This window comes from Ceratotherium simum, chromosome 8, assembly GCF_057802395.1.
Source record: "Ceratotherium simum simum isolate JZ-2026a chromosome 8, ASM5780239v1, whole genome shotgun sequence".
Taxonomy (NCBI): domain Eukaryota; kingdom Metazoa; phylum Chordata; class Mammalia; order Perissodactyla; family Rhinocerotidae; genus Ceratotherium; species Ceratotherium simum.
The window spans coordinates 42,073,968-42,092,738 of NC_141907.1; the positions used below are offsets into that span (position 1 = coordinate 42,073,968).

General features: G+C 44.6%; 2 pseudogenes; one reads left to right on the forward strand and one right to left on the reverse strand.

The window, feature by feature from the left end:
- Positions 1–525: 525 nt before the first annotated feature.
- LOC101391367 (chromobox protein homolog 1 pseudogene) lies at positions 526–1,082 on the reverse strand (annotated as a pseudogene).
- A 4,978-nt stretch (positions 1,083–6,060) lies between these two features.
- Positions 6,061–18,771, forward strand: part of LOC147916447 (uncharacterized) — a 97,956-nt pseudogene continuing 85,245 nt past the window's right edge.

The following is an 18,771-nucleotide window of genomic DNA, read 5'->3' on the forward strand; positions in this document are numbered from 1 at the left end:
GTTCTTTCCATCGTTTCACCATTTCCCCAATCAGGCCCCAAATTTTAACAAAAATGATCCTACTCATCTCCCTTCCTCCCCCCAGTCCCTCCCACCGCCAAATAACACACCAGTAATAGCCACAAACTACACACATGCTACGCTGTAAAAATGCAGAGATAACACCATTGGGAAGAAGGCTGTGGGTTGAGGAGACGCTCTGTGAAGATCTACAGTATCTTTCTGCTTTCCCACACACCCATTCTGCAAGTTCTGTCCTTCATGGAAGGGCCTCTACTTTTCTCAGCAAAGTGCAGAATGGGCTGCCTCGAAACACTTATCCTCCTCCCCCTCCTGTGGTGGGTGTGCAAACTATACAGCATGGAATGGCTTTAAAGCACCTGGGCTGCTGTAGGGCACAGAAGCTACACTGGCTCTTCCAAGGACGTCTTCTCAAGCCACCTGTATGGCGTCAAGACAAGCAGAACTCCTTCCCTTCCCACTTGAAACCTACAGTCATGTGACAAGGGCTGGTACTCAGGAGAGTTATTTCTTGTTCTCTTTTTTGTCATCATCCCCCGAGGGGTAGGAATGCCATGTCAGCCTTTCCTCATGCAAGGATATGACAACCTGTGGGCGCTTGACATTGGCTTCCTCGGCAGGGACCACTGAGGCAGGTCAGCCTCATCAGAGTTTTTCCATTTCATCAGGAACTGAGCTCTCCCCTGGAGTCTGTAGCTCCAATAATCCACTCCACCTCCAAACCCTGGCGAAGCCTTGTGGTCTTTCTGACTTCTTTCTTCTTCTTTGGCTTGCTCTCCTCTCCCTTATCTTCAGAATCAGAGTCAGCTTTGCGCTGGCCTCTGTCTGACTTATTTGTCTCATGTGTGTTTCCTGTGACTGTAGAAACTCGGCAATGAGGTCGGGGCAGCCGAGGTTCTCTTCCGGTTCCCACGGGCCGTCCTCATCTGAGAACCCTTCCGCTTTGGGAGCTACTCCACTTTGCCCTTTACCACTCCGTGGTCGAGAACTTCTTCCCCCACAGGTTCCTCTTCCTCCTCTTCTAGCACCTCCTCCACTTTCTTGTTTTGTTTCTTCCCCATAGTGCCTGCCAGCTTTCTGGTATACAGGGTGACGCCGCTCAGAGCAGCACCCAAGAGCCAGAGAGGAATCGGTGCCACGCTACTGCTGCGTCGCGTCGGGCCGGCTCGGGGAGTGGCACCCAGAAAGGTGACAAGCCCGGTGGCCACGGGTGAGCCCCTCACTGAAGTGGCATACTGCAGGCCCCAGCCAACAGCCCTCCCCTCTGCCAAACCAAAGAACCTCGCCGTCTACGCTGCCCCCTCGCGCACCGCACCCACTTAATTTATTGTTGATGCTGACAATAAATGGTTTTGGAAGTAATTGGGAGTGCCGGTTTGCAAGTCACATAATAAAATGTTTCATTAAAAAAAAAGAGTGTAATGGTGGTTGCCAGTGGCTGGGGGGTGGGCGGACATGAGATGTCAGTCAAAGAGTGCAAACTTCTAGTTATAAGATGAGTAAGTTCTGGTGATCTAATGTACAGCACGGTGATTATAGTTAATAATTCCATATTATCTACTTGAAAGTTGCTAAGAGAGTAGCTCTTAAATGCTCTCACCACAAAAAAAGAAATAGTAGTTACGTGACATGATGGAGGTGTTAGCTAATGCTACTGTGGTAGTCATTTCACCATATGTAAGGGTATAAAATCAACACATTGTACACCTTAAACTTACACAATGTTATATGTCAGTTATATTTCAATAAAGCTGGAAAAAAAATTAAGGACCATATATCTTAGGTGAGCCCTCACTTTAGGTGAGCCTGGCAATTCTAATACTCTGCTATCCAACTTGCTCTCCTAATTTTGTGCCTACTCTTTATACTTTCTTCCCCGCTTCTCAAAATTCCATCATCCCCTCTATGTCCTCACTCTCAGCTGAATATTTTCCTGAGAAAGTGAAAACAACCATAGAGGACTCCTCCTGGTAGAACCAACCACCTGTGCCCCTACATTCTGCTGTCCTTCCTCTCACAGCAGGGGGGAGGGTACCCGTTCCCAAGACCAACCCCTCCACTCGTGCACTGTATCCTATCCTCCTGCTTATTGAAGGGTTTTGACTCCTACAGTTCAGCCCTCTTCTTCCTGTATCATTAGTTTCCCCCTCTTTACTGCATAATTTTCATCTGTACATAAATATGCTGTAAAAACAAAACAAAATAAAATCCCCTTGACCTCTTGTCCCATTCAGCTCTCACTTCATCTCTCTGTACTCTTTTAAAGCAAAGATTTTTGAGTCCTCTCTAGTCCTTATCTTTACTTTCTCACCTCCCAGTTTCCTTGTTTTGTCACCACCACTTTGCCAAAACAGCTCTTGTCAAGGTTGCCAAGGATCTCTATCTTGTCAAGTCCAATGATCGGTTCTCAGGTCTCATTTACTAGACCTCTCGGCAGCATTTGGCATAGAAGATCATGCCTTCCTTCTTGAAACAATCTCTTCACTTGGCATTTGGGACACCACTCTCTCAAATTTCTCTCACCGGTATCTCCTTCTCAGTCTCCTTCACTGGCTCCTCCTCCTCCACTCAACTACTATATCTCGAGTGACCAAGGATCAGTCCTGGACCACCTTCTCTTTCTTATCTATATTCAGCTTCCTGGTGATCTTATTTAATCTCATGCCATCAAATACCTTCAAATTTTTATCTCAACCCAAACCTTGCCTATGAGCTCCAGACCTGTGCCTCTAGCTGACTTCTCATAGTTCCTCTTGGATGTTCAATAGGCTTTCCAAGTGAAATATGTCTGAAACAAAACCTTTGATTCCCTCCTCCACCTCCTTAAAACCTATTCCTCCCCAACACTTCCTCCCCAACAACCTCAGGAAAGAGCACCAACATTCACCCATTTTCTCAGGTGAAGAACCTAGGAGTGATTTTTGATTCCTGTTTTCCCCTACATTCAATTCATCAGCAAGTCCTGATTTTTCCACCCTCAGAAGATAAAAAGGCTATCCACTCTTTAATACTTTCACTACTACAACCCAAATCTCAGCCACCATTTTCTTCTGCCTGGACTACTGCTTCCATTCTTGTGTGTGTGTGTGTGTGTGTGTGTGTGTGTGTGTGTGTGAGGAAGATTAGCCCTGAGCTAACATCTGTTGCCAATCCTCCTCTTTTTGCTGAGGAAGATTGGCCCTGGGCTAACATCCATGCCCATCTTCCTCTACTTTATATGTGGGACGCCTGCCACAGCATGGCTTGATAAGTGATGTGTAGGTCCGTGCCCAGGATCCAAACCTGCGAACCCCAGGCCACCGAAGCAGAGTGCGCAAGCTTAACCACTAGGCCACTGGGCCGACCCCTGCTGCTTCCAATCTCACATCTCTGAAATTCATTCTATACTCCACAACCAGAATGATTTAAAAACAACAACAACAACAACAACATAAGTCAAATTATAATTTGTCTCTCCCTTCTCAAACACATCCAGTGGCTCCCCACCACACTTTGAATGAAATCCATACGCATCGTCATGGTAGACAAAGCTGTAAGAATCCAGCCCCTGCCTATCCTCCTTTATCCTATTACTTAACTTACTGAGCTTCAGCCACACTGACCTTCTCATTGTTTGTCAAATGAGCCTCCCTTGTTTCAGTCACAGGTTCTTTATGCCCCCTATTCCCTCTGCCTGAATATCTTTCCCTCCAGATCTTCACATGGCTTTCCTGTGCTCTAACATCACCTCCTCAAAGAATCAGTCCCTGACTCCTGTGTAAAATAAACACTGTGCTCCATCTTTTTATCATGCTTTGTTTTTCATCATAAGGCTTATCACAATCTGAAATTACACTATCTCTTCATTTATTTATTTACTGATAGTCTCTTCCACTTGGGCTTTTTCCATTTTGTTCAAAGCTATAGTCCCAGTGCTTAGATTAGCACCTGGTCATAGCAGGTTTTCAATAAATATTTGTTGCATGAATTTATATATTTACCTCATTTACCCAAAAGACACTTGGGGGAGTCATTCTAGTCTTTTTCGGCTCAAGCCAGTCCCCTCTCCCTGTCACAATGGGTCATCAAGTCCTTTAGAATCTGTTCCCCCAATATCTCTTAAATCCCCCCTTTTTGTCACACCCACAGTCACTGCTGCAGGTCTTTGTCGTCTTTCAACATTCTACTGAAGCAACCTCTGAAGCTGGTCTTCCAAGCTTCCCCCCAGTTCTTTCCCTATGGGAATTCCAGAGAGGTCTTCTCAAAACATGGACCCAATCATGTCTCTCTTCTGCTACATAGTCTTCCATAGCTCCCCAACACCTGAAGAAGGAAGTCAAAACTCCTTAGCTGGACACAAGCTGGAGATGGTCTCATTTCCAACCCCGTTTCTTGTCACTGCCCTTCCATGTACGTCCTATGCTCCTGTTGTACCCAAACTACCTGCAGTTCCCAAACAGGCACATACCTTCGCTCACACTCTTCCCTCTACTTGAGGACTTTTCCCTTTCTCTCACCTGGCTAACTGCTACTCATCCTTTGAGACTAAGTGCAAAGTCACCTCTTTGAGTCAGCCTTCCCGATTTCTGTAAGCGGATGGGATTTCTCCCCTGTGATCTCAAAAACCCATACCTGTGTGGCATTTCTTTGTTTTACATGAATGTTTCATTCAGTCACTTATTTATTAAAAAAATAAATTCTTATTGAGCAGCTGCTATATACTAGGTGCTATTCTAGGCACTAGGGATACAGTTGGGTATAAAATAGACAAAATATTTGCTCTCAAGCAGCAACGGGGAGACAAACAGTGAAAGTAAATAAGTAAAATACACAGTATGGTTAGGCGACGGTACATGCAGTGGAATAAAATGATTCCGGGAAGGGGTGTATGGAGGCTTGGAGTGGGAGCTGCAATATTGAACAGGGCAGTCAGGGAAGGCATCACTGAAATGACATTTGAGTAAAGCCCTGAAGGAGGTGAGGAGTGAGCCACATGGACCTCTGGTGGATGAGCATTCCCGCTCTACGGAGTAGCAAGTGGAGAACCAGGAACATGGGAGTGGGCTTGGCCTGCTGCAGACTAAGCGAGGCGGCCAGTGCGCTTGGAGCACAGTCGGCACGGGGAAGAGAAGCAGGAGACAGGAAAGAGAGTAGCAACGGAGAGCTCAGCAGAGGGGCATGATCTGGCACATGTTTGAACAGGATCCCCCTGTGTATTGCGTGGAGAATAGAGGACAAGGGCAGATGCAGGGAGACCAGTTAGGAGGCCTCTGCAACAGTCTAGGTGAAGGGCTATGGTGGCTTGGGCCAGGGTGGTTGTCCCCCTTGACTGGGAGTGACTTGAGAGCTGGGACAAAATCCCGTTTATGTTTTAAGCCCCAGCTGCTAGCACAGTCTCCCACACATAACATAGCAGGCCCTCAAAGGCACTGAATAACAAATGAACCAAGTTGTCTCATCAAGAAACTAGAGCTCCTGAAGTCAGCACTGTTTGTTTTTCTAGGGCAGCTTTTGCAGGATTTTGTTTCCAGTGGGCAAGCTTTGTTTTCTGTTTTTCTTAATTGAACCGCCCGTAGGCCATTCTGAGGCCATTCTGAGGAGAGTGTGGGTGTTTGCCTGGGGACCACCACAACCCCAATCTGATTGTGAAATTGTTTTTTAAATTACCTTTGGACATTTGAAACATGTTGTTTAAAAAAATAAGTAAAAACTATACATTTCTCCAAGGCAGGCTGCCTTAGGAAATCAAGCCCCCCAGACCCCAGGTGCACCTTAGAATACGGTCCAAACTTGTTTGGGACCTAAATCAGACCTCTGACTGTCGAAATCCATCCTTCTGGTTCTAATTGAAAGATCAAAGAGGAAAAAGCATTTAAAAAAAAGATTCCAAAATGATATTTGAAGAAGCTAATTGAGAAGGATTCATGAACATGTGAATTAATTTTTTTAAGAAAAGGAAATACACAGGGAGATGTTGGGGCGCCGGGTAGTAAGCACCTCCTTAAACTCACTGTAAAATTGGGTGATTCTATGGCCTCGCAGTTGTAAGGCTTTGGTGAGATGACGTACCTAAAAGCCCGACACCAGGCTTACCATAGAGTGGCACTCAAAAAATGCCAGTTCTGCTCTGCCTTTTCCCTTATCAATTCTCCTGACTATTTGCCGCAGGCCCGGAATGTTCCTGATCCGCCGGGCCTCTCCTGGATGACGAGTCACTTTTCTAATCTGGTAAAAAGTAGGGCCACGATGTGACTTTCATGGGCCCCGTCCTCATAATAATATCAAAATTAACAATTATTTTTGACATAACTTGAAATATTTCAATATTTTATGTTTTTATTTTAGGCAAAATGTAATTGATTTTCAAAGATTCTAAAATTTTCATTTTTCTTTTCCGCTGAGACAAAAATAAACACATTTTTTAACCCTGAAAGCTTATCTTTTTTCTTCTGATTTTAAAAGAAATGAAAACAATTTTGTGGGCCTTTCAAAGTATTGTGGGCCCTAGGCATTGTGCCTGATGGATGAGTGGTCGAAAGAGAAAGAAATGGTGAAGTGACTTGAAGCTGCTTGAGAAAGGGGTCTCGATTCTATGGGAAGTTGTACTCGTCCCCCAAACTGGTTTTCCCTGCTCCCTGACCCTTCAGTTCCTTCTAGAGGGCTGGCAAGAGGAGGGACAATATCAGATTTGTCCCTTGAAACTAAAGGAAAGCAAAGAGGCGGTCTGTGACAGACGGCGGTAAATGTGAGCTAATGTGAACCAGAGCAAAGGCTCCATCTAACAAGGAAATTAACTATTCCCAGGCACACACGCCCGGGGCCTGGAGTAAGTTCCGCCCTGGGGCCACCAGTAATGAATGCGAGCAGCCCCTCCCGACTGTCCAGGAAACCACCCACCTCCAGCCCAACCCTGGGGGCCACCAGGTCACTGCTCATGAGGGCCAACACAATGATTGGCAAACAAAACTGAAAAGCAGTCTGTTTTGGGGGACAGGTGATCCCCGGACCATTGGGGAGTGTTGAAAAGAGATTAATTGACCACCAGGGAGGACTCTCTGGCCACTTTTCCTACAGGACTGGGCCACTTGCAGCGTCTCTAGGGAATGTCTTGACTTGGTGCTTCAGTGGAGAGACAACACGGACAGAAGCTTCTGGGACTGGGCTAACCCTAGTAACCTTCTTTTTCAACCTTCCCGAAGGGCTCTGGAGGTCTCTTCTTGTGCTAGAGGATGAGCCCTGATGACCCACTAACATTCTTCTTAACTAGGCTCTTTTCCTGGTATCTGGGGGATAGAACAGTGAGGAAATAATGAAAATAGGTTGTTCTACTGATAACTGATCTGGCCTTTCAATTTCAGTTCCTTTGTTTTATTATTAGTTTATTAACAGCAGGCACAACTCCTTTTCATTCCTTCATTCACTGAACACATATTTATTGAGGACCTACTAGGTACCAGGCACCGTTCTAGGCACTTGGAATCCAGCAATGAACAAAATAAAGACCCCTACCCTGTGGGGCTGACATCACAGAGGGGAAAATAGACCAGAAACAATAACATCACAGCATAGTTTATAGCCTCTAAGATGGCAACGATAAAAGATGCACTGTTATTGTATGTGCCACAAAAGAAAGAAAGAACACTACTAATTAATTGCTGTCAAGTATAAAACACATCCTGACTTCCTATATGTTAAAGTGTGAAAAAGAATCAAAGAATCGTGCAACTTAGAATTGATTACATATGGTAAATAATTATAAAGTATATTAGAAGGTGATCATTAGAAAAAAGTGGACAAAGGAGCTTTGGAAGGGGGAGTGGTGACATTGAACAGACTTGAAGGAGATGGGGGCCATTAAATTAATGGAGACTATTTTTTTTAAGACAATTTTTTAGTGCAGTTTTACGTTTACAATAAAACTGAGAGGAAGGTGCAGAGATTTCCCAAATACCCTCTGCCCCTACACATGCATAGCCTCCCCCATCATCAACATCAGCCACCAGAATGGTACATTTGTTACCTAGGATGCATCATAGGTAACACTGACGCATCCTAATCACCCAAAGTCAACAGTTTACACTAGGGCTCACTCTTGGTGTTGTACATTCTATGGATTTGGACAAATGTATAACGACTTGTATCCATCGTTATAATATCATATAGAGTATTTTCACTGCTCTAAAAATGCTCTGAGCTCTGCCTAGTCATCCCTCCCTCACTGATCTTTTTATTGTCTCCATAGTTTTACCTTTTCCAGTATGTCATATAGTTGGAATCATACAGCACGTAGCCTTTTCAGATTGGCTTTTCACTTAGTAGTACTCATTTAAGTTTCCTCCATGTCTTTTCAAGGCTTGATAGCTCATGTCTTTTTAGTGCTGAATAATATTCCATCGACTATTTTTTAAAATATAAAAATGAAAAGTAATACCTTTATTGAGGTATAATTTACATGCCACAAAATTCAATGAATTTTAGTAAATCTTAATATAGAGTTATGCAAACATTACCATAATCCACATTTAGAATGTTTCTTTTTTTTTTTTTATTGTGGTACACTGAACATGAGATCTACCATCTGAACAAATTTTTATTTGTTGTATACGAAATGTACAGTATTTGTTGTATATAAAATGTATAGTATCATTAACTATGATATACAGCAGATCTCTAGAACTCATCCATCTTGTATAACTGAAACTTTATATTCATTGAATAGCAACTCCCCCATTTCCACCTCTCCCTAGCCCCTGGCAACCACCACTCTACTCTCTGTTTCTATGAGTTTGACTACTTTGATACTTCATATAAATGGAATCGTGCAGTATTTGTCTTTCTGCGACTGGCTTCTTTCACTTAGCATAATGTCCTCAAGGTCATCCATGTTGTTGCATATTGCAGAACTGCCTTCTTTTTTAAGGCTGACTAATATTCCGTTGTGTGTATACACCACATTTTCTTTATCCATCCATCCATCAGTGGACATTTAGTTTGTTTCCACTTTTTGGCTATTGTCAATACAGTAGTCCCCCCTTACCCAATGTTTCACTGTCTGTGGTTTCAGTTACCTTTGGTCAACTGTAATCCAAAAATATTAAATCAAAAATTCCAGAAATAAACAATTCATAAGTTTAAATTGCACCCCATTCTGAGGAGTGTGATGAAATCTTGAGCCATCCTGCTCCATCTAGCTGGGGACATGATTCATCCCTTTGTCCAGTGTATCTACATTGTACGTGCCACTCACCTGTTAGTCACTGGGAAGCCATCTAGATTGTCAGATCAACTGTGGCGGTATCACAGTGCTTTGTGTTCAAGTAATCCCTATTTTACTTAATAATGGCCCCAAAGCCAACTTTATTATTATTGTTGTTAATCTCTTACTGTGCCTAATTTATAAATTAAACTTTATTATAGGTATGTATGAATAGGAAGAAATATAGTATATATATATAGGATTTGGTACTATCCATGGTCTCGAGTATCCACTGAGGGTCTTGGAATGTATCCCCCGTGCATAAGGGGGGACTATTGTAATGCTTCAATGAACATGGGAGTGCAAATCTCTCTTTGAGATCCTGATTTTAATTCTTTTGGATAAATATCCAGAAGTGAGATTGCTGGATCATGTGGTAGTTCTATTCTTAATTTTTTGAGGAAACTCCATACAGTCTTGCATAATGGCTGCACCATTTTACATTCCACCAACAACACACAAGGGTTCCAATTTCTCCACATTCTCACCAACATATTATCTTTTGGTTTTTTGATAATAGCCATAATAATAGATGAGAAGTGATACCTCATTATGGTTTTGATTTGCATTTCCCTGGTGATCAGTGATGTTGAGCATTTTCTCATGTACTGGTTGAAATAGTGACTATTTGCTAAACTACTGTGAGCTCCATGAGGGCAGAGATCATTGTGCTCACCACTCTGTGGTGACCACTGTTAAAGTGTCTGACACAGGGTAGGTACTCAACAAATATTTTTTGAATGAATAAGCTACTGTATGTCAGGCACTCCACAGATATTATTTCAAAATTCTTATCAAATGCTTGGAGGTAGGCATTATCATCCCCATTTTACAGATTATGAAGCTCAGACTTGGAAAAGTTAAATAGCTTGCTCGAGGTCACATAGCCAGGCAGAGAGGATATAGGATTCAAACCCAGGTCTCTGATGTTAACACGGAGACTCTTCCTCTACACTTCACTGGCTTCTCTGCTTCTGGCCATTTTGATATCCTTCCAGTGCAAAAAACCAAAGGCAAATTGGGACATCAGGCAAGCAAGGCCTCTGGATAAAAATCAGACTCACAGAAACCAGAATGAAACCTCTGGGAATAGAAAACCCCATCTACTGCCTGGGAAACGCTGAGTTTTGCAGAGTTGCGAGCTGTTTGGCTTGTTATCTCAGATCTCAAGTTCTAGCTGCCTTCGCTTTAAAATCTGTTATTTGAGGGAATTAAATCCCTGCCCCCAAAGAGATAACTTTTATAAAAACACTTTCTCCTGTTAAACAGTTTAACCCAAACTGGCAGCACAACTGTTAAAAATAAACTTACTTTGATATTTGACAAAGCATAAGGCCAAATAACCATGGATGTGGAAATCTCCCACCATCTTTCTAGGACCTAGTAAGACATCCTATGTATAGAAAAACATCTTGGGTAAAACCTGTTACACCTAATTTGAAACAACTGCTGTTTCCTTAGCCAACTGGCTACCCTATTGTTCTTCAATAAAAAGAATAGAAAATCCAAATTCAAAGTCAACTTTTCTCCCCAAGAAAGCTATGTTTTATATTAACCAGGCTCTTCTAGAAACCACTCATTCTACGAGCAGGGGTCTCCATCACTATGTCAGTGGTCAGGCAAGGTCAGGAAAGATTTGAAATTTTGCTTTCAGATATGAGAGGATAATTAAACTTGGTCTGAATGAACCAACCTTTGGGGCAGTCCAGGCAGAGATCAGAATTTATAGGTCCCAAAGACCTTTGTCGTTTTGCTTCGTTCATAACCTGCCCGGGGGATACCCAGAATGGATCCTATGTACCAGTAACCCATTCTTTTTTGTTGCAGCAGAGTATTCCAATGTATGAGTAAACCAAAATTGACTTATCCATTTTTGTGTTGATTGACATTTCGGTCGCTTCCAGTTTTGAGGTATTATAAGTGAAGTAGTAGCTACCAGCCAGGGCCTGGGGGAGGAGGGAGTGGTGCTCGTGTTATGGACTGAACTGTGTTCCCTCCAAATTCATATGTTAAAGCTCTAACCTCCAGTGTGACTGTATTTGGACATAGGGCCTTTACAGAAGTAATTAAGGTTAAAAGAGTTCATAAGGCTGAGGTCCCAATCTGATAGGATTAATGTTCTTATGAGGAGACACCAGAGAGCTCTCTCTCTCGAGGCACGCAAAGAAGAAGTCACGTGAACAGCAAGAAGGCAGCCGTCTGTAAGCCAGGAAAAGAGCTCTCACCAGAACCCGACCACGCTGGCACACTGACCTCAGACTTCCAGCCTCCAGAATTGTGAGAAATCAATTTCTGCTGTTTAAGCCACCCAGCCTGTGGTATTTTGTTACGGCAGTCCTAGCAGACTAAGACAGGCAGATTGGGTGTGAGTGAGTTATTGATGAGAAAGGGACACGGAGGGACTTTTCACGCAAGGGTGATGGAAATATTCTGTATCTTGACCTGAGTAGTGGTTACATGGGTAGATACATAGGTAAACAGATTTATCAAAATGTCCATGTAAGATTTGTATAATTTTGTGTATGTAAACTTTACTTAAACTTAAAAAAGTCATTCTGACCCCTACCCTTCCCAATCGTCTTAGTCTGTTTTGGCTGCTATAACAAAATGCCATAGACTGGGGGGCTTATAATCAACAGAAATTGATTTCTCACGGTTCTGGAGGCTGGAAGTCCAAGATCAGGCAGGGTATCAGCATGGCCGGGTGATGGTCTTCTTCTGTGTTGCAGATTTCTTGTGGTGTCCACACATGGTAGAGGGGCCAGAAATCTCTCTGGAGCCTCATTTACAAGGGCACCAATCCCGTTCATGAGGCGCCACCCTCATGACTTAAGCACCTCCCAAAGGCCCCGCTTCCTAGTACCATCACTTTTGGGGATTAGGATTTCAAATATGAGTTTTGGAGGGACACAAACATTCAGACCATAGCACCAAGGGAATCTGTGTTTCAAAAAGACAACAGTGTAGTCTGAATATGCCCCTGCACAAACCTGGTAGGAGGGAAATTAATGTATATTATTTCTCTCTCATGTGTTTGTATACATTTTTACATGTAATAAGTAACTCAGGGGATTGTGTAACTTGCATTAGATCAGGCAACTACCAAATGGCAGATCTGGATTCATACTTGTGCCCGGCTGACCTGAAGCCATGCCCTTTCCCTAACCACACTAGATCTGATAGTGAACCCGCTCAGCTGAGGGAATGTGCCAGAAGGACACCCTGAAGCTTCCCGAGGCTGCAGAGTGGCCGGGGAGGCCAGGGCAGGGGCACCTCTCTGGGGCAGCAGAGCCTGAGTCACTACTTCCTAGGAACAACCCTGCCTGCGCTGCCCTTAGGAAGGGAGCTGAAGAGACTGGAAGGAGCAGGCAGCACGGAAGTCAACGGCTCCAAGAGAGCAGCCTAACAAACAGCTGGGCAGCCAGGCCAAGAGCAACAGGAAGCTCCCAGCCGCACCCCTGCTCGCCCTGGCCTGGAGACCCGGGGCTATTTTCTCCAAAGGGCCTTCTGCAGATGTTACATAAACAAAACCTCCATTGACTCCAGCTCTGGGCCTGGCCTAAAATAGCCCATGGGCTTTCCCCCAACTCTGAAACTTCTCTGCCATCCTTAAAGGTCCCCAGTGTGGAAGAGCTGCTTCCCTCTGAGACCACGTGTGCAGACATCACTCTGCAGCGCCCTCAAGAGGATCCCCTGGGCAGGGAAAGGCAGGGCTCGTTTGCTCTCCTGGCAGGTCAGACACAAGGCGTCCTTCTGAGACCTTCGGTGGCTACTGGGCCAAGGGACGTGTCTCCTCTCACCAGCGAGGCAGGAAGCAGGTTCTGAGGGATGGCTGGGCTGGCCAGCAGCAGGCATGAAGGGGCTGGCTCCGTGTCTCTCTCTCTCTCTGCCCCCTACTCTTTGTGGGGTGGAGTTTGAGTGAGATCCTGTGCAAACTCTCTGAGTAAGAGTGTGAGGTTTCCTCGTCAGGATTTCTTTTTGATTTTGATTTAGTGACTGAACACTGCTCTTAGCTCTTTCTCTGAGCTCCTGTAAGTTTCCTTGACCTCATTTACACTTCATCGTCGTTTTGCAGAAAACCATTCCACTTGTGAACATCTGGAGATTCGCAGATCTGTGACACAGCATGGGGCCACCCTGGGCTTTGCCACTTCGACACAGGCCCCTGAAAACCTATTATAATCTTTTCCCTTGGCCGCCTGCACTGCCCCAGAATCTTAACTCATAAAAATAACAAAACATCTACAATTAAAAAAATATTTATGTTAAATACTTACTATGTGCCTGATACCATGCTAAGCATTTTCTGTTTTATTTTATTTAATTCCCATTGAACAGTCCTATGAGATAGATATAATTATTATCTCCAGATTACAGAGGAGTAAACTGCAGTTTAGAAAAATTATAGGACTTGTCAAAGATGCAGCAGAAGTGGAACACAGACACAAGTCTGTTGGGCTGGTTTTTATGTCTTAACCACTGTATCACGTGTTCCAGAAAAAAAGTCAATAGGTCCTAGACCACCTTTTTTCCACAATCTTTCTTCATTCAAAGTCCAAGTTACCGTATCTGTTATCAATGTAATTAAACATATTACATTGATCGATTAATTATCCAGCCAGTATTTATTGAGTACATTCTCTAGACAAGATGCTATTCACGTCTATATCAGGCCAAAAAAAAAAAAAAAAGATGTGTAATATGTGAATATTTAACTCATTTTATTAACAGTTGTACTTCAGTTGTGAGAGGGTCTTGTGTTTCCCCAGGTTGAAGATCCCCAAACCAGGTCTCCAGTCAGGAACTAGAAGGTCTGCAGCCTAGAGGAGGGAGGACGGGAAGCAGTGGGAGCATAAGGAGAGCTGGGAGAGACCTCACAGGAGCCACGGAAGGTCCACACTCTGGCTGAGGGGGCCGAGCCAGGCTGTGGAGATACGGTGAGAGGGGGCGCTGATGGAACACAGAGAAACCAGGAATTCTAAGGACTTTAGTTCAGATCCAATTCTTTTCACTCTGGTGGCCTCTGTGAGGCTGGCTGGTTCCAGCGTTGCTCTAGGATAACTCCCAGGCCAGAGGCAGCTTTGCCTTTAGACCAAGTCAAAGCCTTAGTTTGTCTTTAGAAAGAAGCCCTGCCTCTCTGGGTTCCCACGATTTATTCTTTATTCATTTATTTTTTCCATCTATCTCAGAAACATTTCTTGAACATCTACTATGTGCTAATACAAGGCATAGGGAGACAGAGATGCATTTTAAAAGTAATGCAATACAGTCTTGCCTTCCAGGAGTTCAAGCCCTAATGTAGGAGGCAGAAAAGAAAAATAGTTATGAAAAACAGCAGGATAGGGGGCCGGCCTGATGGTGTAGTGGTTAAGTTCACGCACTCCAGTTCAGCCGCCTGGGGTTCACAGGTTCAGATCCCGGGTGTGGACCTACGTGCTGCTCATCAAGCCACGCTGTGGCAGCATCCCATATACAAAATAGAGGAAGATGGGCACAAATGGTAGCTCAGGGCTAATCTCCCTCAGCAAAAAGATGAAGATTGGCAATGGATGTTAGCTTAGAGCCAATCTTCCTCACACACACACACACACACACACACACACACACACACACACACAAACAGCAGGATGATAAGGGCAGTAAAAGTTGTAATCACAGCCTATGAAAGCCCGGGGCGGGTCTGACTCAGTCTTTGTGGGAGGTGCTGGTGGTGTGTGTGAGTGTGCCCAAGTGTCCTGCACAGAATGAAGGAGGGTAAGGATACGCAGAGGCTTCCAGAGGAGTTGCTGGGGGATACTTCTTTCTCTTGATGTTTCCTTCCCTGTGGAGACCTCCACTGGAGGACCACTCCTGGCCTCTTGCCACACCTTATTCATCTCCCCAGAGGAAGAGGGATGACTTATCTGATCGGTGAGTTCAGGAGAGGGAACTGGGACTGTGTGACTCAGTTGTTCCCTGGTGGGGACCCTTCCCTTCTGCTCCTCCCTGCCATAAACTTCCAGGCTTTTGCCAGGAAGGTACTGCTTGTAACTGGGTAAGTAAGTTCGGCACAGAAGGAGAGATTGGAAAGCCCACTAATATGTTTAAACCACATTCTCCAGCCCAGCTTTTATCAGTATTGTCGTTTTGATCTCCATTTGCTCAACTCCTGGGACAGGGAAGAAAGGTGTTATTTATGGCATTCTCTCAAACCCCAGTGTACATGCTGCTTACCTTAAGTCTGGGCAGATACGCAGCAGTGGGCAACAGGGGTGGGCTCACCACTCTTGCTCGGCTGCGAGTAATCTCCACTCTGCCTGCTGAACTGAGACCAGAATGACCCTGATCTCTGTAGAAAGAGCAGGCACATCTTCAGGGACTTTCATGGCCTCATCCCCTGCTTTAGAGCTTTCTGTTGACCCAGCTCTGCAGCAAGAGAGGAAAAAGAGCATATAGGATGAAAGAAGCAAATCTGGATTGTCCTTTTTTTAGAGTCTGAAGCAGTTCTGCAAAGGTCACAAACAGCCTTTGGTCCCAGCCTGGAGTTCCCATTGATGTTCCAGATAAGACTCTTGGAATAGCTGCCTGCTTTCTTTTCAGTCTGTCTTTATTTTGGAAGGGCCCCTTTGTAAACGTGTTTGGCTTGCCTTTCTGGAACACCTTTGCCCTGTTTCTCATGCTTGTCGACGTCCTGTGGAGCTGAACTCAGGATCATGTTTGTCCCCAGAAGAAAATGCTGTAACCATATTATCTTGTACCTCTTGGAAGGCCAGTCAGGATCTCTGCCCCATTTTTTCTCAGGTGATAGGTTACTGAGAGGTAAAGAGGGACCTCAGGTGGTGGGCCATCACAAAAGGATTGGCAAAAACCCAGAGAGTCCCGCTGATGCCCCTTATTATTCTCACATCAGACAATGCCAATTCCTCATTGATTCTATCAGCTCATTTCTCAGTTGGTAATTGGGTTGGTTCTTTTCTCCTACATTAAGACACCAAAAGATTCAGAGTGACTAGCAGCCTAGTAGAAGGGGCTGTTAAACAAGTTCCTCAAGCTGAATGGTAAAATACTTACAATTAGTCAAGCAGGTAGCCCTCTGTATACTTTGGAAGCTCCATCTATCAATGGAGTGGTTGCCTATTCAAAAGCTCTAAGACAGAGCCAAGCTTTTGCAAGGTGGTATCTTGGGTTTTGTGGGCTACCAAGGCTTATGCATCTTGCTTCCATCAGCAGAGCTTGGTTTGGGGTCAACATTACGGTTGCCACAATTAGACAGGCTCATAGATTCCATAGGCAGGTCCTGGATCCAGCAGGGTGAGGGAGATGGGCAATTCTGCTGACCTTGCACTCACACACCAGGCAGGGCTGCTCATGCTCACAGCCTCCCTCCCGAGAGCTAGATCCTGCGTCAGAGAAACCTATAACGTAGGGGATTTATTAGCGATAGGCTTTGAGGGCAGTTGCTGGGAAGGAGATGCAGTAACAGCAGAATCTTGCAAAAATGTTTGAGCTTGTGTTCACCTAACACACCTAGCTCCCTGTGTGACCTCGGACTGGGCTAAATTCAAATCCAGGGCAGTCCTTGGTAAAGACTTTTATTGAATAAACCTCTGTGACCAAAACAATTATAGAATGTGGAAAATATTAAGCAAAAGCACTATGTCTGTATTTGGAGTCATGTGAGAACAGGAATTACGAAAATTGATCACAGATCATGAAAGATATCTGTCATGGCAGAGAAAGGAAAGCTGGCAAAACTAGCATCTTTGAGGACTCATAGTTGCTCATAGGTTAAAGGTACAAGCAAATCTGTTGAGAAATAAGAAGGAAACAAGATGGTACATGAGGAGACTTTACCATGTGTGGTAATTTGCTAGGGCTGCCGTAACAAAATACCACGGACTGGGTGGTTTAAAAAACAGAAATTTTTTTTTTTTTTTTTTTTGTGAGGAAGATCAGCCCTGAGCTGACATCCATGCTAATCGTCCTCTTTTTGCTGAGGAAGACCGGCTCTGAGCTAACATCTATTGCCAATACTCCTCCTTTTTTTCCCCCAAAGCCCCAGTAGATAGTTGTATATCATAGTTGCACATCCTTCTAGTTGCTGTACGTGGGACACGGCCTCAGCATGGCCGGAGAAGTGGTGCGTCCGTGCACGCCCGGGTTCCGAACTCGGGCTGCCAGTAGCGGAGCGCGCGCACTTAACCGCTAAGCCACGGAGCCGGCCCAAAAACAGAAATTTATTGTCTCACAGTTCTGGAGGCTGGAAGTCCAAGATCAAGGTGCTGGCAGGGTTGGTTTCCTCTGAGGCCTCTCTCCTTGGCTTGCAGATGACCACCCTCTAGCTGCCTCTTCACGTGGTTGTCCCTTTGTGCGCTAGCACCCCCCATGTATTTCTCTTATAAGGACACCAGTCACATTGGACTAGGGCCCACCCTAACTGCCTCATAATTTTAAACTCCTTAATCACCTCTTTAAAGACCTTATCTCCAAATAAGGTACATTTGGTTATATTCTGAGGTACTGGGGGTTGGGACATCAACACATGAATTTGGGGGGACACAATTTAGCCTCTAACACCATGAATGTCTACGACAAGGAAATTGTACTAATTGCTGTAAATAATGCTAGTTGTTATAACAGATAAATCCTGAAGTCTTAGTGTTTAACACAATAAGAGAATTGTTTCTCACTCACATCAAAGTCCATTTTAGTCAGTCAGAGGCTGTGGGATGGCTGGACAAGATGTACTCATTTGGGGACCTAGCTGCCATCTTGAACATATGCTGTGTCCAAGGAAACTTTGGAGCGAGAAGCTAGGAAGAAAGTGTGGAGAAGACACACAACTCTTAGTGGCCTTACCCAAAAGTGACACATCACTTCCACTTAAATTCCATCAACAAGAGCTAGTCTTACACCCTCATCTAGATGAGAGGGGCCTGAGAAATGTAGTTTATATTTAGGCACAGGAGGGGAAGTGGGTTGGGTGAACATCTATCAGTCTCACAGGGATGAAGCAAGATGGGCCAGTCTCAAGCTCAAAGATGGGCCAGTTGTTCTAGGGACTGGTCACCAGGTACCAGAGAGTCAAGCAAACATGCGTGAGGATAAAGGCATTAAGGGACACTTCAAGGTTCCCAAAGCCCATGATGAACCTTCATCTTAAGTGGTGCTCTCCAACCTTTTTCACGTCATGGCACACACACAACGTGATAATTCTTGTACTGTGTATTAGACTATGGCTGAGCCTATTCAAGGCCAGAGGTGATAGTCCAGGAGGCTTCAACCACTCCATGAGGCCACTTGGCTACTGTGATGGCTGAGGCTCGTATACTAGTAACCTGTTTGCAACATAGTGGTGTGCTATTCCTTACAGGGGGGAAGGTTGTGGTCTAGAGAACAAAGCAGGTGACCTGTAGATCAGATGTGTGTTCTGTGGAGACCCAAACCTATAGCCGCCATCGTAGGATAAAACCAGAGAGGGAAACCAGCTGCTGTAAAAGCCAGGAGAAGCAGAATTATCCTGAAGGACGCTACAA